This window comes from Cherax quadricarinatus, chromosome 80, assembly GCF_038502225.1.
Source record: "Cherax quadricarinatus isolate ZL_2023a chromosome 80, ASM3850222v1, whole genome shotgun sequence".
Classification (NCBI taxonomy): Eukaryota; Metazoa; Arthropoda; class Malacostraca; order Decapoda; family Parastacidae; genus Cherax; species Cherax quadricarinatus.
In genome coordinates this window covers 21,114,222-21,136,918 of record NC_091371.1, presented here as the reverse complement: position 1 = coordinate 21,136,918, position 22,697 = coordinate 21,114,222, and the positions used below count along the sequence as shown (strand labels likewise).

Below are 22,697 nucleotides of genomic sequence, written 5' to 3'. Positions count from 1 at the left end.
GATATATTTTTTCATTAATGTTAATATTTTTTTTCATTTATATTATTGTAAAAATTTATAATTTTGTACCAAAAGTACTTTAGAAAACTTACCTAACCTTAGTATAACATGCGGAATTTAATTTAGCCTAATCCAACTAAATATATTTTAGATAAGTTTACAATAATTTAATAATAAACAAACACAATGAAATATTTTTTTTCGTTAGGTTCAGAATGATTTTTGCGAAATTACGGCATACACAAATTTTTGCTTCCCTTATTCGGCAAGAAGAGCGTTGCTATTTAAGCCAAAGTCGCAAGTTTTACCTATTCGGCACGACATTATATATATATATATATATATATATATATATATATATATATATATATATATATATATATATATATATATATATATATATATATATATGCAAAACTTCTCACATTATCAGTGTGAGAAATCACGAAAGCGCTTATAATTTCAGTATTCTTTCACAGTGGTTGTTTTACATATTCTGATATCACCTGTTTATGTGATCTTATTTCATACATAATTCACAAAATCGCATTTTCTATTTTTTTCAACTACCACTCGCTTAATCAGTGTCACTATATACTGTGAAAAAATACACACATATGGGTAAATATTCAGTGGTGAGATACAGAAGTTTATGTTCCTCTGTGTCTCACTCAGTACTATGATCTATTACAGGTGTAAACTTCTGCCTTTCCTGTTCTTTCACTTGTTGGAGTGTTAAATACAGCTATAGGAAACAGATTTTAATAGTTATTGGTATAACATTCACTGATTTTATTGGCAACATTTACTTACACTAACAGTTATGTAAACAAAAGCACATCGTGTTTTACTTGTTCGACAAACTGGACTAAAAGATTTTAAGCAATGAACTGCTTTCCAATGGCCTAATTCTAGTTTTTTGGCAGTTTTTTTGGTACTATTCCGTTGTGAAGAGTAAAGAGCATACAAAGTGCCGAAGAAATGCTAGAGAAAGTTTTCCTGTTTTATGAAAGAAGCGGCATAATACTCTCGCGCCAGAAGAACCACTGTCTGGAGGAGCTTGAAGCCTTGTTCAAAGAGTGGCTGGCTTTGAAGAAGACAACAAAGAAAGGAGAAATCCAAAACAAATGCAAAAAGATATTTCTTTGAAAAGCAAAATGAACAATTTGCTCGACACTGCACAAGATAACTGCGACTTCCTTCACTCTTAAAGAAGTTCCAGTCACCATGACACAATGGGCTCTAATAACAAACACAGGGCTCTAATAACAAACACAGGGCTCTAATAACAAACACAGGGCTCTAATAACAAACACAGGGCTCTAATAACAAACACAGGGCTCTAATAACAAATAAAAAATTAAAGAGAGGATGTTTGCAACGCGGAAACTATGGGAAGAAGTAATCCATGAAAGGAAAGTAATCGAAGAGCTAGCTTCGACATCGCAAAGGGCCGAACTTGCTGCTTTTACGATCTGACTCTGCCACAACCGCTGATGCAACATCAGGAGACTGAGTGAGAGTGCTGGAGATGCTTCATCACTGCCGCTACTACTATAACACTGACCGTCACTCCACATGTTTTGTGCTCCTGAAGCAGCAGTTGCTCTACGCTGTATGCGGGTATTACATGACGCAGCAAATTATCGCTACCACGTTGTCATAGTTCTGTTATTCAGGAGATTCCAGCAACAGTGAAACAGTGGATTTTGTATGTACGTGAAAAAGCAAACTCCGAACTGTGCCGAAGACCCCACTATTTGGTCAACCGTATTACCTGTTAGAGAACTTCTGAAGTTCCAACAAAGAAATCCAGGTTTCCTTCGTAAACGACTGCAAGTAAATTTTGGAAGTTGCCATTATTTTCCCTGATAAAAATCTAGAATTACCGTCTCTAATGCAGCGCCTCATGCAATGCATCACGCTCGTTTCACTACCAAGGTACTGCATTTTTCTAAATGAGGATGTTCCAGGATTATTTGCAACATTGAACACAAGAGGAGAAAACACGTTTGAAAGACGTGAGCATCCTCGCTGTGACAGTCTACACAGTCTACATGGCTACTTCCACGGCGGCGGGGAAGGCCTTCGCCTCCTAGAATCATTGAGGCTGTATCTACAGCAAACCTCCCAAGCAGCCAGTCAGAAACTGGGAGGACAGACTGTACATACAGCTCGCACACTGGAACACACACTCACATTTCATGAATTTTAAATAAGAACATCTACTGTGCCAGGAGAATGACAGAGGCAAACGATTATCCCTGGAATCTGCTACTACTTGTGTCGCTAATATGGTCACGATGAATATACTATGACCACTGAAGCAAAATACATCGCAAAAACACTGTCACTAATATCACAAAAAAATATAACAGTGAACATTGTAGCAAAATATATTGCAAAAAACACTTGTGGAAGAACAAACATAGTATAGGTTATCAAGGATGACTTCCGGTCCACACACTCACCTACAACAAGTCTCGACGTCACCTGACACCTTCATATGACTACCTTTCCCCCACTATATATACAGATGCTTTATGTTTTACTGTAGGTGATAAAGCCTCTAGTGGGTAAAACCTCTTAATAATAAAAGATCAACTGCTGTTATAGTTGTCTATTTTTAATCAGTAATAGTAAAGACGATAGTGAAGAAATGACATTGAAAAATAAACTTTTATTGTGATAAAAGATCTATACAGAGGGAAACGTCACCAAGTTACGATAAAGCTCAACACAGGGTGAAATTTCGCCCCAATAAAAGACAAAGCTTATTCTCCTCACATCAAAATGAGTTATCTTGAAAATTGGCGCTACATTAGCTTGTGCTGGGCTAAATAAACCTGGTTTACATTATTCAAGTGAGACTTAGAGTTGAGAGCCGCCACTATGTATACAGAGGTAATATCATATGTATATTGCTGGCTGGTGACGCCAAGCCAACCTCCACTCAACTGCCACCACTCATCAATAATTCAGACAGTGTCTCTCTCTTGACCAGAGGTGTGAGTGTTAGTGTGAGTGTGAGAGTGTGAGAGTGTGAGAGTGAGTGTGTGTGTGTGTGTGTGTGTGTGTGTGTGTGTGTGTGTGTGTGTATACTCACCTAATTGTGGTTGCAGGGGTCGAGTTACAGCTCCTGGCCCCGCCTCTTCACTGGTCGCTACTAGGTCTCACTCCCTGCCCCATGAGCTTTATCATACCTCTTCTTGTGTGTGTGTGTGTGTGTGTGTGTGTGTGTGTGTGTGTGTGTGTGTGTGTGTGTGTGTGTGTGTGTGTGTGTGTGTGTGTGTGTGTGTGTGCAGTTTCCATCTGTATGACTGCACTTAAATCTGTATGACTGTGGTTAAATCTTTAAGGCCGTGCTTAAAACTATATGGGTGTGTTTATACCTGTAGGGCTGTGCTTATATCTGTATGGGTATCTACATCCGTAAGATCGTGTTTGTATCCGTATTTCCGTGTTTGTATCCGTAAGACCGTGTCTACATCTTCATGGCTGTGGTTACAACTGTTTACCTATGACAGCATCTGTATGGCTATACTTGTGTATACAAAGGCTGTACATACACCTATGTGTATGCCAGTACTCCCTGACTAGTGTATCTTACTTATTTGTGCACTTAGGCAAATTCAACCGTTCTTTTTCCTTCCTTCCAGGTCTGGTGCATGCCATTCTTCCTGCTTGTCTGTATGTGTATACCTATTGTAGAATACACAGACGAATATGTGGATAAGAAAACGATAGGTAGTTTATGGTAGCTTACTGAGAAGACGTTTCGTCCACTAGTGACATATCAATCCACTAATTCACCGATTTATGGTGAATTGGTAATAGGCCCAGGTGGGACGAAACGTCTTGTGAATAAAGTACCATAAACTGAATATTGTGTCTCATTCACACACTCGTCTGTGCAACATAACCACAGTGAAAAGCAATAACATTTCAAGCACTTCCGTGACGCCTTACATTATCAAGGAACAGTTTAGAGATCAGGAAAGTGCCTGGAAAATTATGGCTATTCTCTGTGGTTAAACTGTTTAAGATATCGCCCGTTCCTTGTCATCTTATCACATGTATGTAGGTGATAAGATCACAAGTATCAGGCGTTTCTGATACTGGCCTCACTTTGAGCTATATTCCTGTTACTGTGTAGCTGTCTGGATCCATCTCTCAGCGTCTTCTTCAGTGACCCGTCTTGAAGGCATGAAACTTCCACTCTAATCACCTAACTTCAACAGCCTGATTCATACCAGGGCGAAATTAATTTGGGTTGTGGTGATGGGGGTGGAGGTAGATGTGGGAGGGGGTGTTAGCGATGGATGTGGTGGGTGAGGGCGTCGAACGTAGGGAGTGGGGATGCTGAATGTAAGGAAGGTGGTGAATTTGAGGGTGTTGGTGAATGTAGAAGTACGTAGTGTGCGTAGTTTTAACCACAGGTTTGGTAAATTGGGGAAAGAAGGATAGGTAATGATGGAATGTGGGAAAAAGGGAAAAGTGGAGGTGGGGAAAAGGGGTAAAAAAGATAAGTAGCCTAACCACTTTGTCGCGTTTTAATAAGGGTGTGTGTGTGTAGGGTATGTGTGTGTGTGTGTGTGTGTGTGTGTGTGTGTGTGTGTGTGTGTGTGTGTCAGCGGCACACATGTACACAAGTTACATACATGTATGGCGGTGAATTGTAGTAGGTAGAGTTTTTGATAATGTCTTTTCTCGCAGGAGGTAGGCTGCAAAGGCTCGTTACTGGGCGCCTGCTGGAGATGGTAGTAGTAGTCGGCTGCTTTGCTGGAGCTGGTGGTCGGCTGAACTGTTTCTGAGGTGGTGTCCTGCCGTAGTAGGTTTGCAAATGTTACATGGTTAGATATAAATGTTACTTGGTTAAATGTAAGGTCTCTATAGTTGGGGTGGTGTTATCCATCTTGGACATAAATGGCTCTGGTGGTACCCATTCCTCTATATCTTCAGAAAGATCACTCAGAACCTTCGGCCGCGGGAAGTTCTTGTGAATGAAACGTTGGACTCTTTGTTGAAGGGATATCCTGTGGGTCATGCGGGGTGGTGTGTTGATGTAGTCGGTGGTGGTAGTTGGATGGGGAGGGTTTTTCTGGTATACAGAGTTCTTGTTTGTTATATAACTTTCTCGTCTTTAGTTAGTCTGGTCTGACATTTATTGAGTCGATCTCCTGTTGGATGTGTAGATTTTCCATTCTGATTCTGCCCTTCCGCCTGGTGCCTATGATAAAGCGGAGATCCTTGTTCTGGATTCTTTGTAGCTGCACCATACTGGATTTTGTTGTTAGTGACATGGGCACACAAGAATATTGAATTCAAGCATAGGTCTTACCATCATACACAGGTGCTTCTTGAGGGGGGGGAGGCGCTGATGAAATCTGTACAGATGACTGAGGAGGGCTTTTGGTACGTTTACCTTTTTGATGTGTGATGTGAAGTGGAGTAATCTGTGGCTTTTATATCCCAGGATCTTACTCGGGTTTTTGATGGCAGTAGGTGTAGGTTTGATGGAGATACTCCTCTTGTTTACAACAGCTGCAAAATACTCGATAGTACTGATGAGGACCTTGGTGCTGGTAAATGTAGGGGGGCGGTGGGGGGTGGATGTGAGGGCGTTAGTAGTTTTGGTAGATGTGGGAGGAGGGTGGATGGTGGGGATGAGTGCCCGATAGGGTTGTAGTAACTAGCAGAACCTGTGTGATGAATGGTTTGAAAAACCGACAAGTTGAAGATTGAGACACTTATGCAGCACTTATGCAGAATGATGGACTGAACACATCGACTCCAGGCTGAGGGACTGATTACCTCATACTCCTCCTCTCCTTACGCCTTCCTCTTTGTATTGGACTGATGAAGCCACTGTGTGGCGAAACGTTTCCTGAATAAAGATTCCCATATGCTGCATAAGTGTCTCAATCTTCAATTTGTCGGTTTTTCAAACCATTCATCACAACTGTCAGACACTGCAGCATCATGGGATCTTGTTACAAAGAATTCTTCAACACTTGTTCAACCTTTGGACGAAGACCTACTTCGACTAGTGGATGGTACCACTATGACCCCGCCTCCGCCTGCTTCACCTCACCTCACTACAGTATATGAGCCGCGTCTACGGCCCTATGCTGTACATTCTACAAGACTGATGGACTGAACACATCGACTCCAGGCTGAGGGACTGATTACCTCATACTCCTCCTCTCCTTACGCCTTCCTCTTTGTATTGGACTGATGAAGCCACTGTGTGGCGAAACGTTTCCTGAATAAAGATTCCCATATGCTGCATAAGTGTCTCAATCTAGCAGAACCTAAACGGAAAAGATAATGGCGGAAGGCCGGGTCACAAGTCCATGTCTTCTTGTTCTACCTTGGCTGTGCCACTATTTCATCCGATGTAGACGTGTATTAAACAAGTTTAGCTATAGAGAAGCATTGAGAACTGACTTGGACACGCATATATGGCCTGGTCACAGACCGGGCCGCGGGGGCGTTGACCCCCGGAACTCTCTCCAGGTAAATATTTTGATGGGGGGATTCCCTCTCATTCCCACTGAAATGCTCTGACTTTTTTTATTTAAACTGAAGTAATTACTAAATTCCAAAGAGTAAATACTCAATACACCACCCATTATACCACCCAATACACCACCCCTGCAAGTCCAGATTTCCAGACAGCCTATACAATGTTGTTAAGCCTACAATGCTCCATCAGTCTACATCCACCCCGGTAAACTGTTTCCATTCAGATAGCCATCTTCTCCCCCGTGTCTTGAGCGCTCTCTTTTCACTGCTCCTCACCAGACTGAGGGGGCAGCTAACCACTCCCCGGAGAGATGAATAAACTACCAATAACACAACATTAATACGGCGGTAGAAAGCCGTCTTGTTCTATGTTCTATCTTCACTACACCCCTACGACGAAGCTTAAGCTTCTGGCAATGATGATCACTACCCACTAGTATTTTCTCTATATTGGCTACAATGTTCCCTTTCCCTTTGTCTCTTGACGTTGTTCTGTCATCTACAAAATACATTCAGTAATAATGTTTGCAAAATTACCGACAATATGGTGGGTAAAAGGACACAAGTACAGCTAACGCTAAATTTTATTGTGGTAATGTTTCGCTCTCCAGGAGCTTTGCCAAGCTTGACAGAGCTCCTGAAGAGCGAAACATTGCCACAATTAAATGTGACATTAGTTTCACTTGTGTCCTGACAAGTGTTCAGGCCAAGGCTTACCACAACTAGGTTTTACACTGTTTACAAAACACAGGAACAATACCAAGCAGTGGCCTGAGATGATGGCACACTCCAGTGCGCACGCTAATACACTCCAGAAAAAGTTATGCCTCTCATGAATTTCGAGAATTTTCAATACTCCCGCAGCCCGGTCCTGGGCCAGGTTTGTTTGATGTTTGCCAGGTCAACCAAGCTGTTGCTACTGGTGATCCGCTATCACACATATCCATGACAGCCTGGTTGATCCAGCACTTAGCTGAGATACTAGTCTAATTTCACCTTTAAGACTTCTGCACTTGGGGGAAAATGCCTTTCAGTTTCAGCACACAAAAAAAGAGAAAATAAATGATGCCAGAAACTAAAAATGTTTGTCGACGTCAGAAACTAAAAATGTTGGTCGACGTCCGAAACCAAACTGTTGGTCGACAAAAACCAAAAATGTTGGTCGATGCCAGAAACCAAAAATGATGGTCGACGTCAAAAGCCAAGTCTTGACCAGTACAAACTCAGATACATATGACACACACACAAAGAAAAAAAAATAATATGACAGATCACTGATAGACTATTCTTACAACATATCACTGGTTGACCTCAACATGGATTACTTTGATATATATATATATATATATATATATATATATATATATATATATATATATATATATATATATATATATATATATATATGTGTGTGCAATAAGATCACAGTAAACAGGTGATTTCAAAATATGCAAAACAACCACTCTGAAAGAATAGAGAAATTCCAAGCGCTTTCGTGACTACTCACATTATTCTCTATTCTTTCAGAGTGGTTGTTTTGCATATGTGTGTGTGTGTGTGTGTGTGTGTGTGTGTGTGTGTGTGTGTGTGTGTGTTGTGACAAATATGTAAAACTTGCTATTTTGGCTTAAATAGCAACGCTCTTCTTGCCGAATAAGGCAAGCGAAAATTTGTGTATGTAATAATTTCGCAAAAATCATTCTGAACCTAACGAGAAAAATATATTTCATTATGTTTATTATTAAATTATTGTAAACTTATCTAAAATATATTTAGTTGGATTAGGCTAAATTAAATTGCGCTTGTTATAATAAGGTTAGGTAAGTTATCTAAGGTTCTTTTGGTACAAAATTATTAATTTTTACAGTAATATAAATGAAAAAAATATATCTTTACACGTGTAAGAGAAAATTTTAGAAAGGACTTAATTTTAAATGAGTTCTTGCTTATTAACCAATTTTACCTATTCGGCAAGACATTATATAACTTACCTTTACCTTTGATGATGAGTTTGGAGTTTTTCTACTCCAGGAGCCTAGGAATATGTGTTAAAAGACATTATGTTCTTATAATGAATGCAACCATATAATGTTCGGATATAAGAAGCACATGTAATGATATTTAGAGGAAACCCGCAGTACAAGAAACCATCTCCCAGCAGCCACTACCTACAAGAAACCATCTCCCAGCAGCCACTACCTACAAGAAACCATCTCCCAGTAGCCACTACCTACAAGAAACCATCTCCCAGTAGCCACTACCTACAAGAAACCATCTCCCAGTAGCCACTACCTACAAGAAACCATCTCCCAGCAGCCACTACCTACAAGAAACCATCTCCCAGCAGCCACTACCTACAAGAAACCATCTCCCAGTAGCCACTACCTACAAGATACCATCTCCCAGCAGCCACTACCTACAAGAAACCATCTCCCAATAGCCACTACCTACAAGAAACCATCTCCCAGTAGCCACTACCTACAAGAAACCATCTCCCAGTAGCCACTACCTACAAGAAACCATCTCCCAGTAGCCACTACCTACAAGAAACCATCTCCCAGTAGCCACTACCTACAAGAAACCATCTCCCAGTAGCCACTACCTACAAGAAACCATCTCCCAGTAGCCACTACCTACAAGAAACCATCTCCCAGTAGCCACTACCTACAAGAAACCATCTCCCAGTAGCCACTACCTACAAGAAACCATCTCCCAGCAGCCACTACCTACAAGAAACCATCTCCCAGTAGCCACTACCTACAAGAAACCATCTCCCAGTAGCCACTACCTACAAGAAACCATCTCCCAGTAGCCACTACCTACAAGAAACCATCTCCCAGTAGCCACTACCTACAAGAAACCATCTCCCAGTAGCCACTACCTACAAGAAACCATCTCCCAGTAGCCACTACCTACAAGAAACCATCTCCCAGTAGCCACTACCTACAAGAAACCATCTCCCAGTAGCCACTACCTACAAGAAACCATCTCCCAGTAGCCACTACCTACAAGAAACCATCTCCCAGTAGCCACTACCTACAAGAAACCATCTCCCAGTAGCCACTACCTACAAGAAACCATCTCCCAGTAGCCACTACCTCCAAGAAACCATCTCCCAGTAGCCACTACCTACAAGAAACCATCTCCCAGCAGCCACTACCTACAAGAAACCATCTCCCAGTAGCCACTACCTACAAGAAACCATCTCCCAGCAGCCACTACCTACAAGAAACCATCTCCCAGTAGCCACTACCTACAAGAAACCATCTCCCAGTAGCCACTACCTACAAGAAACCATCTCCCAGCAGCCACTACCTACAAGAAACCATCTCCCAGTAGCCACTACCTACAAGAAACCATCTCCCAGCAGCCACTACCTACAAGAAACCATCTCCAATAAAGTTGAATTCTGTTATACGTATCTATCTCTTCATGGCTGCAGGTTTAAGACCTCAGAGCACAGGTCTCTGCCCACTTGACCTGTGTAAATGTATTTCAAAGCCGCGACTGTGGCCAAGCCTTGAGTATAAGGAAAGGCAATCAGCGCCAGAGTAGAATGGCCTCTTTACGAGGCCAACACACTGAAATACTAATTATAATTCCTTGTAGCATCTAACACCCTGCTGGTCCAGAGAGGCGGGTATTCTCTCGTTAAGTTTCCTCAGCCCTCGGGAAGTTGGAGGCGACGCTCAGCTATTCAATCTGATCCACCCAGTTATAGGATTCCAATCCAAGGCTCCGATAAGAGAAATTAAGCTAAATCCTCAGACACTGGCTCTTCACTTTTGTTTAGTCCGTCCTTCGCCCCCGACCGTCTAGCCTCCCGACTCAAAACTTCATCCACTTATTCCAAAACTCATAGAAAACCACAAATCGAGTTCTTCCCGGACGATATTCTTAAAGGCTGCGCCCGAATTTTTTTTTTCTTAAACGTTTTCACCGCGGATATTTCTATCTTGTAAATAGCCATGGTGAAAATTGTAATTTGCCATCGGGTTCCCCTAACTGCGGCCATTTATTAGAGGCGTATCCGATTCCCCAGTATCCGGACCAAGTGGCTGATATCCGGAATTAGTCCCCCGCGTACCGTAATCACTGCGTCTGTTCCGCCATAATTTGCTTTAACTGCCCAGGCTAAGTGCCGGTCACTTGAATTTACTAGTGTGGAAACCAGGAGTGTTGCGGCCCTGAGGTGGCCCCTTGGTCCACCCTCCCGGGACACTGTGGCAGTCCACCCTCCCCTGACACTGGCGGGCCATTCTCCCCGGACACTGTGGCGGGACATCCTCCCCGGACACTGTGGCGGGCCATTCTCCCCGGACACTGTGGCGGGACATCCTCCCGGGACAATGTGGAGGCCCACCCTCCTGGGACACTGTGAAGCTACACCATCCAGGGACACTGTGGAGGCATACCTTCCCGGGAGACTGTGGAGGTCCACCTTCCCAGGACACTGAGGAGGTCCACCCTCCCGGGCAACTGTGGTGGCCCACCCTCCCGGGACACTGGAGGCTTACCATCCCGGGACACTGTGGAGGACCACCCTCCCGGGACACTGTGGAGGTCAACCATCCCAGCTCACTGTGGCGGCTTACCATCCCAGCTCACTGTGGCGGCTTACCATCCCAGCTCACTGTGGCGTCTTACCATCCCAGCTCACTGTGGCGGCTTACCATCCCAGCTCACTGTGGCGGCTTACCACCCCAGCTCACTGTGGCGGCTTATCACCCCAGCTCACTGTGGCGGCTTACCACCCCAGCTCACTGTGGCGGCTTATCACCCCAGCTCACTGTGGCGGCTTACCACCCCAGGTCACTGTGGCGGCTTACCACCCCAGCTCACTGTGGCGGCTTACCACCCCAGCTCACTGTGGCGGCTTACCACCCCAGCTCACTGTGGCCGCTTACCACCCCAGCTCACTGTGGCCGCTTACCACCCCAGCTCACTGTGGCGGCTTACCACCCCAGCTCACTGTGGCGGCTTACCACCCCAGCTCACTGTGGCGGCTTACCATCCCAGCTCACTGTGGCGGCTTACCACCCCAGCTCACTGTGGCGGCTTACCACCCCAGCTCACTGTGGCGGCTTACCATCCCAGCTCACTGTGGCGGCTTACCATCCCAGCTCACTGTGGCGGCTTACCATCCCAGCTCACTGTGGCAGCTTACCACCCCAGCTCACTGGCGGCTTACCATCCCAGCTCACTGTGGCGGCTTACCATCCCAGCTCACTGTGGCGGCTTACCACCCCAGCTCACTGTGGCGGCTTACCACCCCAGCTCACTGTGGCGGCTTACCATCCCAGCTCACTGTGGCGGCTTACCATCCCAGCTCACTGTGGCGGCTTACCACCCCAGCTCACTGTGGCAGCTTACCATCCCAGCTCACTGTGGCGGCTTACCACCCCAGCTCACTGTGGCGGCTTACCACCCCAGCTCACTGTGGCGGCTTACCATCCCAGCTCACTGTGGCGGCTTACCATCCCAGCTCACTGTGGCGGCTTACCACCCCAGCTCACTGTGGCAGCTTACCATCCCAGCTCACTGTGGCGGCTTACCATCCCAGCTCACTGTGGCGGCTTACCATCCCAGCTCACTGTGGCAGCTTACCACCCCAGCTCACTGTGGCAGCTTACCACCCCAGCTCACTGTGGCGGCTTACCATCCCAGCTCACTGTGGCGGCTTACCATCCCAGCTCACTGTGGCGGCTTACCATCCCAGCTCACTGTGGCAGCTTACCACCCCAGCTCACTGTGGCAGCTTACCACCCCAGCTCACTGTGGCGGCTTACCATCCCAGCTCACTGTGGCGGCTTACCACCCCAGCTCACTGTGGCGGCTTACCATCCCAGCTCACTGTGGCGGCTTACCACCCCAGCTCACTGTGGCAGCTTACCATCCCAGCTCACTGTGGCGGCTTACCACCCCAGCTCACTGTGGCGGCTTACCACCCCAGCTCACTGTGGCGGCTTACCATCCCAGCTCACTGTGGCGGCTTACCACCCCAGCTCACTGTGGCAGCTTACCATCCCAGCTCACTGTGGCGGCTTACCACCCCAGCTCACTGTGGCGGCTTACCATCCCAGCTCACTGTGGCGGCTTACCATCCCAGCTCACTGTGGCCGCTTACCACCCCAGCTCACTGTGGCGGCTTACCACCCCAGCTCACTGTGGCGGCTTACCATCCCAGCTCACTGTGGCGGCTTACCATCCCAGCTCACTGTGGCCGCTTACCACCCCAGCTCACTGTGGCGGCTTACCACCCCAGCTCACTGTGGCGGCTTACCATCCCAGCTCACTGTGGCGGCTTACCACCCCAGCTCACTGTGGCGGCTTACCACCCCAGCTCACTGTGGCGGCTTACCACCCCAGCTCACTGTGGCGGCTTACCACCCCAGCTCACTGTGGCGGCTTACCACCCCAGCTCACTGTGGCGGCTTACCATCCCAGCTCACTGTGGCGGCTTACCACCCCAGCTCACTGTGGCGGCTTACCACCCCAGCTCACTGTGGCGGCTTACCATCCCAGCTCACTGTGGCTGCTTACCATCCCAGCTCACTGTGGCAGCTTACCATCCCAGCTCACTGTGGCGGCTTACCACCCCAGCTCACTGTGGCGGCTTACCATCCCAGCTCACTGTGGCGGCTTACCATCCCAGCTCACTGTGGCGGCTTACCACCCCAGCTCACTGTGGCGGCTTACCATCCCAGCTCACTGTGGCGGCTTACCATCCCAGCTCACTGTGGCGGCTTACCATCCCAGCTCACTGTGGCGGCTTACCATCCCAGCTCACTGTGGCGGCTTACCACCCCAGCTCACTGTGGCGGCTTACCACCCCAGCTCACTGTGGCGGCTTACCATCCCAGCTCACTGTGGCGGCTTACCATCCCAGCTCACTGTGGCGGCTTACCACCCCAGCTCACTGTGGCGGCTTAGCATCCCAGCTCACTGTGGCGGCTTACCATCCCAGCTCACTGTGGCAGCTTACCACCCCAGCTCACTGTGGCGGCTTACCACCCCAGCTCACTGTGGCGGCTTACCACCCCAGCTCACTGTGGCGGCTTACCATCCCAGCTCACTGTGGCAGCTTACCCTCCCAGCTCACTGTGGCAGCTTACCATCCCAGCTCACTGTGGTGGCTTACCACCCCAGCTCACTGTGGCGGCTTACCATCCCAGCTCACTGTGGCGGCTTACCATCCCAGCTCACTGTGGCAGCTTACCACCCCAGCTCACTGTGGCGGCTTACCATCCCAGCTCACTGTGGCGGCTTACCATCCCAGCTCACTGTGGCGGCTTACCATCCCAGCTCACTGTGGCGGCTTACCATCCCAGCTCACTGTGGCGTCTTACCACCCCAGCTCACTGTGGCGGCTTACCACCCCAGCTCACTGTGGCGGCTTACCATCCCAGCTCACTGTGGCGGCTTACCATCCCAGCTCACTGTGGCGGCTTACCACCCCAGCTCATTGTGGCAGCTTACCATCCCAGCTCACTGTGGCGGCTTACCATCCCAGCTCACTGTGGCAGCTTACCACCCCAGCTCACTGTGGCGGCTTACCATCCCAGCTCACTGTGGCGGCTTACCACCCCAGCTCACTGTGGCGGCTTACCATCCCAGCTCACTGTGGCGGCTTACCATCCCAGCTCACTGTGGCGGCTTACCATCCCAGCTCACTGTGGCGGCTTACCACCCCAGCTCACTGTTTCGGCTTACCATCCCAGCTCACTGTGGCGGCTTACCATCCCAGCTCACTGTGGCGGCTTACCACCCCAGCTCACTGTGGCGGCTTACCATCCCAGCTCACTGTGGCGGCTTACCATCCCAGCTCACTGTGGCGGCTTACCATCCCAGCTCACTGTGGCAGCTTACCACCCCAGCTCACTGTGGCGGCTTACCATCCCAGCTCACTGTGGCGGCTTACCATCCCAGCTCACTGTGGCGGCTTACCATCCCAGCTCACTGTGGCGGCTTACCATCCCAGCTCACTGTGGCGGCTTACCACCCCAGCTCACTGTGGCAGCTTACCATCCCAGCTCACTGTGGCGGCTTACCATCCCAGCTCACTGTGGCTTCACCTCATCCGAGAGTATTTTACGACGTTTTGAGAACTTTATAAATAATAATAGTCTGCCAGTCTGGCAAATAATATTGTACACTTAAAACTTCCACCCGCTGGATGATGTGGGTCTGAGCCACCAGTGTACAGTGATGTGGGTCTGAGCCACCAGTGTACAGTGATGTGGGTCTGATCCACCAGTGTACAGTGATGTGGGTCTGATCCACCAGTGTACAGTGATGTGGGTCTGATCCACCAGTGTACAGTGATGTGGGTCTGATCCACCAGTGTACAGTGATGTGGGTCTGATCCACCAGTGTACAGTGATGTGGGTCTGATCCACCAGTGTACAGTGATGTGGGTCTGATCCACCAGTGTACAGTGATGTGGGTCTGAGTGATGATGTGGGTCTGATGTAGTGATGTGGGTCCCACCAGTGTACAGTGATGTGGGTCTGATCCACCAGTGTACACAGTGTATGATGTGGGTCTGATCCAGCCAGTGATGTGGGTCTGATCAGTGTATGATGTAGGTCTGATCCACCAGTGTACAGTGATGTGGGTCTGATCCACCAGTGTACAGTGATGTGGGTCTGATCCACCAGTGTACAGTGATGTGGGTCTGATCCACCAGTGAACAGTGATGTGGGTCTGATCCACCAGTGTACAGTGATGTGGGTCTGATCCACCAGTGTACAGTGATCCACCAGTGTACAGTGATGTGGGTCTGATCCACCAGTGTACAGTGATGTGGGTCTGATCCACCAGTGAACAGTGATGTGGGTCTGATCCACCAGTGTACAGTGATGTGGGTCTGATCCACCAGTGTACAGTGATGTGGGTCTGAGCCACCAGTGTACAGTGATGTGGGTCTGATCCACCAGTGTACAGTGATGTGGGTCTGATCCACCAGTGTACAGTGATGTGGGTCTGATCCACCAGTGTACAGTGATGTGGGTCTGAGCCACCAGTGTACAGTGATGTGGGTCACCAGTGTACAGTGATGTGGGTCTGATCCACCTGATCCACCAGTGTACAGTGATGTGGGTCTGAGCCACCAGTGTACAGTGATGTGGGTCTGATCCACCAGTGAACAGTGATGTGGGTCTGAGTGTACAGTGATGTGGGTCTGAGCCACCAGTGTACAGTGATGTGGGTCTGATCCACCAGTGTACAGTGATGTGGGTCTGATCCACCAGTGTACAGTGATGTGGGTCTGATCCACCAGTGTACAGTGATGTGGGTCTGATCCACCAGTGTACAGTGATGTGGGTCTGATCCACCAGTGTACAGTGATGTGGGTCTGATCCACCAGTGTACAGTGATGTGGGTCTGATCCACCAGTGTACAGTGATGTGGGTCTGATCCACCAGTGTACAGTGATGTGGGTCTGATCCACCAGTGTACAGTGATGTGGGTCTGATCCACCAGTGTACAGTGATGTGGGTCTGATCCACCAGTGTACAGTGATGTGGGTCTGAGCCACCAGTGTACAGTGATGTGGGTCTGATCCACCAGTGTCCTCATTATATTTCACATAACCACCTCATTTTATGTCACATAACCACTTCATTATATCAATGGTAGACAAGATGATGAATCAGACACATGTTGTTAGGTAAGACACATATGCAACAGTTAGACAACTTTATTCCGAAACGTTTCGCCTACACAGTAGGCTTCTTCAGTCGAATACAGAAAGTAGGCAGGAACAGTAGAGATGTGAAGACGATGTAATCAGTCCATCACCCTTGAAGTCGTAGAATTTGAGGTTGTCAGTCCCTCGGCCTGGAGAAGTTCAGTTCTATAGTCAGGAACTTCTCCAGGCTGAGGGACTGACAACCTCAAATTCTACGACTTCAAGGGTGATGGACTGATTACATCGTCTTCACATCTCTACTGTTCCTGCCTACTTTCTGTATTCGACTGAAGAAGCCTACTGTGTAGGCGAAACGTTTCGGAATAAAGTTGTCTAACTGTTGCATATGTGTCTTACCTAACAACCTGTCGGTATTGTATACCATTTTGATGTTCAATCAGACACATGTGCAACACCTGCGTTATCTTTATTTTGTAGACGTTTCGCCAACCAGCGACTTTATCAACACAATACTGGGACATAAATGGAAGAATGTGTTTATAATACTTTAAGACTGAGGGACTGATTACCTCATCTTAAACAGTCTTCTGTTTATGTCTCTGTATTGCACTGATAAAACCCACGTCTACAAAATCATGATACCCAGGTGTTCCTGTGTCTAAATTCATGAACATGAAAGTACAATTTGTAACTACGTATTTGTAACTACAAGACCATAGCTATTTGTTGTAGTCTCGTTGTCAGTGATTATCCATACAATTTAAAAACAAACGATTGTAGCAGATTCTTCTTCCTCTAGTAGCGCTTCACCGAGTGGAGTAGTAAAGGCTCGATCCTCAGTCGCAGAATAGCTGTTTGGTCTATTTAGAGAGAAGAGCAAGACACGTCCCCTGAGTACGAGAGGTTTCTCATTAGAAGAGATCTGGCGGGTGAAGTTAATCCATACGTTGTAATACAATAAATGAGATTGTAGACGCGCAGAAATGGAAAGTCAATATCCAGTATGAAGAATAAAAGGCACAATATCGTGACCGGAACAATACACAAATAACCCGCACATAGGAGAAATTTGCAACGACGTTTCGGCCCGACTTAAACCATTTACAAATGTTCCAAGTCGGTCCGAAACGTCGTCGTAAGCTTCTCTTATGCGTGAGTTGTGTATAATATTATGTATGGTATAATTCACAAATGGTGGTGAGAAGTGAGAGAGGTGGCAAGAGTAAAGCTGATGTTTTTATCCGTGTTGAGCTTTTATCAAGTCGTGGTACAGCTCAACACTGAGCAAAACATCGTCGTTTGCTTTGCAAACTCTCACTTGACCCAGTCATTACCCACGTGGATACCACTCACTGACAAGTGTTCCCTTACACAACCGTGATGCATCAACTATGAAGCAGACGCAGCTGCTGCTGCTAGCACAGCTGCTGCTGCTGCTGCAACTCAAGTTCAACATTCAGAGCGAAACCCTCGCTTTTAAATTAAGTTTATCGCGCATTCCGCACATTCCATGAGATTACAGAGGCGATGATCTGCCTGCACAGCTGTTCACTGAAGGATCAACAGATTTGGCCGTTGCATCTCAATAGATCTGATCGTTGCATCAACCAACAGATCTGGCCATTCATCGCCCAACAGATCAAGCCGTTGCTGCAGCACCAACAAATAAAACCGTTATATCTCGCAACAAATCACACCGTTGCAGCACCCAACAGATGAGACAGTTACATCTCGAAACACAACACAGTTGCAGCATCCGGATAACATGCACTTGAGATACCCCGGGTATCCGGCTCTGGTAGTCACGTTTGCCTAATATACCAGGCTCTATCTCTGCACCCTTCCTTGACGATACCACCTCCTTCTTTGCCTCTCCCCATCACTCCCCGCAGTTTTTAACCCCCTTCCTTCTCCCCCCCTCCCATCTTTATCTGTGAATTATGTAACTACGAACGACAAGATACAGATCACGGGAATCTAATGCGACTTTAAGTCTATTACCGGAAGACTGAGGTCTATTACCGTAAAACTGTAGACACTACTGACAGCATCTGTCCGTAACACAGACAGTAGGTAGCACCTGTCCTGAACACAGAGTGTAGCACCTGTCTTGCAGCACAGACGGTAGAATCTGTCCTATAACAAAGACAGTAGCACCTGCCCTATAACAGAGACGACAGCACCTGTCCTATAACAAAGATGGTAGCACCTGTCCTATAACAAGGACGGTAGCACCTGTCCTATAACAAAGATGGTAGCACCTGTCTTGTAGCACAGACGGTAGAATCTGTCCTATAACAAAGACAGTAGCACCTGCCCTATAACAGAGACGACAGCACCTGTCCTATAACAAAGATGGTAGCACCTGTCCTATAACAAAGATGGTAGCACCTGTCCTATAACAAAGACGGTAGCACCTGCCCTATACACAGTGAGGTCCGGGGGTTCGATCCCCGGTACAGGTAGAAACCTTAGAATGTGTTTCCGTAAGTCACCTGCTGTCCATGTTCACCTGTCAGCAAAATAGGTACCTGGGTGTTAGTCGACTGGTGTGGATCGCATCCTGGGACAAAATTGACCTAATTTGCCCGAAATGTTCTGCATAACAAGGGGCTTTCTAAATAGTAGTAAGTCATTGATGCCAGTTAGGCTGACATCAATGACATACTTCTAGAAATAACATAACATCTGTTCTTGGTATCTTTATTAAAGATACCTAGGTGCTGCACATGTGCCTTAGTCATCAACTTGTCGGTGCTGTACACCATCAACGTAATGATAAGCTGGAAACATTGAAACCTACGTGAGTGTGGCTGGTGGTAAGAGACTGGCTTACCTTGTTTCAGTCTCCTCCCGTTCCCGTCTTCTGCCCCAACAACAATACATGATTGGGGAGGGGTTGTGGGGAAGGGTTGTGGGGAGGGGTTGTGGGGAACGGGTAATTTGAGGAGGGGGTTAAAGAGCAACTCAACGACCAACCAATTTGTTGTGTCCATTGTTAAAAAATAAATTGAAGTCGTTCCCTCCAGTGTTTATGTTAGTGGCGATAAGAGGAAGTTGTGATGGTGTGTGGTGGATAGTAGTGGTGGAGTGTGGCTGTCGTGGAGTGTGACTGTGATGGAGTGTGGTTGTGATGGTGGAGTGTGACTGTGATAGTGCAGTGTGGTTGTGATGGTGGAGTGTGACTGTGATGGAGTGTGGTTGTGATGGTGGAGTGTGACTGTGATAGTGCAGTGTGGTTGTGATGGTGGAGTGTGACTGTGATGGAGTGTGGTTGTGATGGTGGAGTGTGACTGTGATAGTGCAGTGTGGTTGTGGTGGTGGAGTGTGACTGTGATAGTGCAGTGTGGTTGTGATGGTGGTGGAGTGTGACTGTAATGGAGTGTGGTTGTGATGGTGGAGTGTGACTGTGATGGAGTGTGGTTGTGATGGTGGAGTGTGGTTGTGGTGGTGGAGTGTGACTGTGATGGAGTGTGGTTGTGGTGGTGGAGTGTGACTGTGATAGTGCAGTGTGGTTGTGATGGTGGTGGAGTGTGACTGTTATAGTGCAGTGTGGTTGTGATGGTGGTGGAGTGTGACTGTAATGGAGTGTGGTTGTGGTGGTGGAGTGTGACTGTGATAGTGCAGTGTGGTTGTGATGGTGGTGGAGTGTGACTGTGATGGAGTGTGGTTGTGGTGGTGGAGTGTGACTGTGATAGTGCAGTGTGGTTGTGATGGTGGTGGAGTGTGACTGTGATGGAGTGTGGTTGTGGTGGTGGAGTGTGACTGTGATGGAGTGTGGTTGTGGTGGAACACTCGTTCCCTATACATGCTGAACTTGTCGCTCATTGCCTGAGCGAAACGTCGTCACCAAAAGGCTCACATTAGAGTGCATTTCTCCCTCTTTAACCAGCAAGAGTCGCCACATTATCCCGTTGTTTCACACTCCAGCAAGACCAGACGGATTATCTAACATTTTACAGTGACAACGTTTCGCCTCGCTTTGTGTAGACCGTCATCAAGCTGACATGATTTAATAAAGCCCTATACAGCGAAACGTTGTTTTAATAAGCCATTCCTTCAGTACTTTTAGCACAATGCATACACCAAGCTCCTTGCTGGTCCAGACAACCAGCAGGGCTGAGACACATATGTTGTGATCTTTTGTTGTTGGTAAGACACATATGCAACAGTTAGGTATCTTTATTTCGAAATAAAGATACCTAACTGTTGCATATGTGTCTTACCTAACAACCTGTCGGTATTTTATACCATTTGAATGGTCTTTTTTTCTAAAGACATTTCGCTTACTATGGACTTTACCAATTCTCACCAGGAATTAAGTCTGCGTTGGGTGAAACACCTCAAAAAACATGGCCATAAATCATATATTGTGTCTTGTTAACATATTTGTCTGTATATAATACCACAGGGGAGTTACAGGGGGTTCCAGGACACACTTGCCATGGGTTTAAATCCTGACAGTTCCGTGGCACTCCTCACGAGGGGTGAGAGTGCCACAGTACGGTGGCACTCAAGAGTGAGAGTACCTCTCTGTGCCGTCTCTCAAAGATAAAGCAGCCTGTAAAGACAGCAATCCAGCACAAAGAGATTTCAGGTGACTAAAATATTGATAGACAGAAGGAGCGGTGGAGAGGCACAGGTGATGTGATCAGTCTGTTAGCCTTGAAGTAGTTCTGGGGTGGTCAGTCCCTTAGACGTGATAAGTGTTCAGGTCCATACACTACGAGGTAACTGCACTGGCTGACAGCTGGTTTATGGTTGACAGTTTACCTGCACTGGTTGACAGCTCATGCATGTGGTTGACACCTTACCTGCAGTGGTTGACAGCTGATTTGTGTAGCTGACACCTTACCTGCACTGGTTGACATCTTCCATGTGGTTGACAACTTAACTGCACTGGCTGACAGCTGATTTGTGTGGCTGACACCTTACCTGCAATGAAAAAAATATATAATTTATAAAAAATTAAATAAGTAGAAGTAAAAACAATAAGAACGACAAATAAAAACAAGGAAAAACACAAATAAAAACCAGTGCAACCAGGAAACACAATAAAGTCAACCAGTAATTTATATGTTATTTTATAATATAAAGTCTGGCTCACTTTTATTTCCCATTTTTCCAGCAACTGAGAAATATCAACTGTTCAGTTGTCAGCAGTGTTCATGGTTCAGTCAGCAGTGTTCATGGTTCAGTCAGCAGTGTTCATGGTTCAGTCAGCAGTGTTCATGGTTCAGTCAGCAGTGTTAATGGTTCAGTCAGCAGTGTTCATGGTTCAGTCAGCAGTGTTAATGGTTCAGTCAGCAGTGTTCATGGTTCAGTCAGCAGTGTTAGTGGTTGAACATCAAAATGGTATACAATACCGACAGGTTGTTAGGTAAGACACATATGCAACAGTTAGACATCTTTATTCCGAAACGTTTCGCCTACACAGTAGGCTTCTTCAGTCGAATACAGAAAGTAGGCAGGAGCAGTAGAGATGTGAAGACGATGTAATCAGTCCATCACCCTTAAAGTCGTAGAATTTGAGGTTGTCAGTCCCTCGGCCTGGAGAAGTTCAGTTCCATAGTCAGGAACTATCTGAAGATCAAGCGACAGTGCGGAGACTTAAATACTGTCGGAAGGAGAGGTGCAGGGTAGTAGTAGTAGTAGTAGTAGTAGTAGTAGTAGTAGTAGTAGTAGTAGTGAGAGGCAACTGAGAGGTCATGTCCCCCTCAGATCCAACCCTTCTCACTTGAAAAGCTTGTCCAAGGTGTTTTCTGTACCAAGATGCCACGTGTTGCAGTGTCTGACAAGATGAACATCAAAATGGTATACAATACCGACAGGTTGTTAGGTAAGACACATATGCAACAGTTAGACATCTTTATTCCGAAACGTTTCGCCTACACAGTAGGCTTCTTCAGTCGAATACAGAAAGTAGGCAGGAGCAGTAGAGATGTGAAGACGATGTAATCAGTCCATCACCCTTAAAGTCGTAGAATTTGAGGTTGTCAGTCCCTCGGCCTGGAGAAGTTCAGTTCCATAGTCAGGAACTATCTGAAGATCAAGCGACAGTGCGGAGACTTAAATACTGTCGGAAGGAGAGGTGCAGGGTAGTAGTAGTAGTAGTAGTAGTAGTAGTAGTAGTAGTAGTAGTAGTGAGAGGCAACTGAGAGGTCATGTCCCTCTCAGATCCAACCCTTCTCACTTGAAAAGCTTGTCCAAGGTGTTTTCTGTACCAAGATGCCACGTGTTGCAGTGTCTGACAAGATGAACATCAAAATGGTATACAATACCGACAGGTTGTTAGGTAAGACACATATGCAACAGTTAGACATCTTTATTCCGAAACGTTTCGCCTACACAGTAGGCTTCTTCAGTCGAATACAGAAAGTAGGCAGGAGCAGTAGAGATGTGAAGACGATGTAATCAGTCCATCACCCTTAAAGTCGTAGAATTTGAGGTTGTCAGTCCCTCGGCCTGGAGAAGTTCAGTTCCATAGTCAGGAACTATCTGAAGATCAAGCGAC

The 22,697-nt window shown here is 46.7% G+C and overlaps 1 protein-coding gene across 4 annotated transcripts in view; it reads right to left on the bottom strand.

Moving 5' to 3' along the window:
- LOC128702342 (alpha-mannosidase 2) overlaps positions 1-22,697 on the bottom strand; it is a 996,737-nt gene that overhangs the window by 199,034 nt on the left and 775,006 nt on the right. The gene's annotated exons all lie outside the window — the stretch shown is intronic.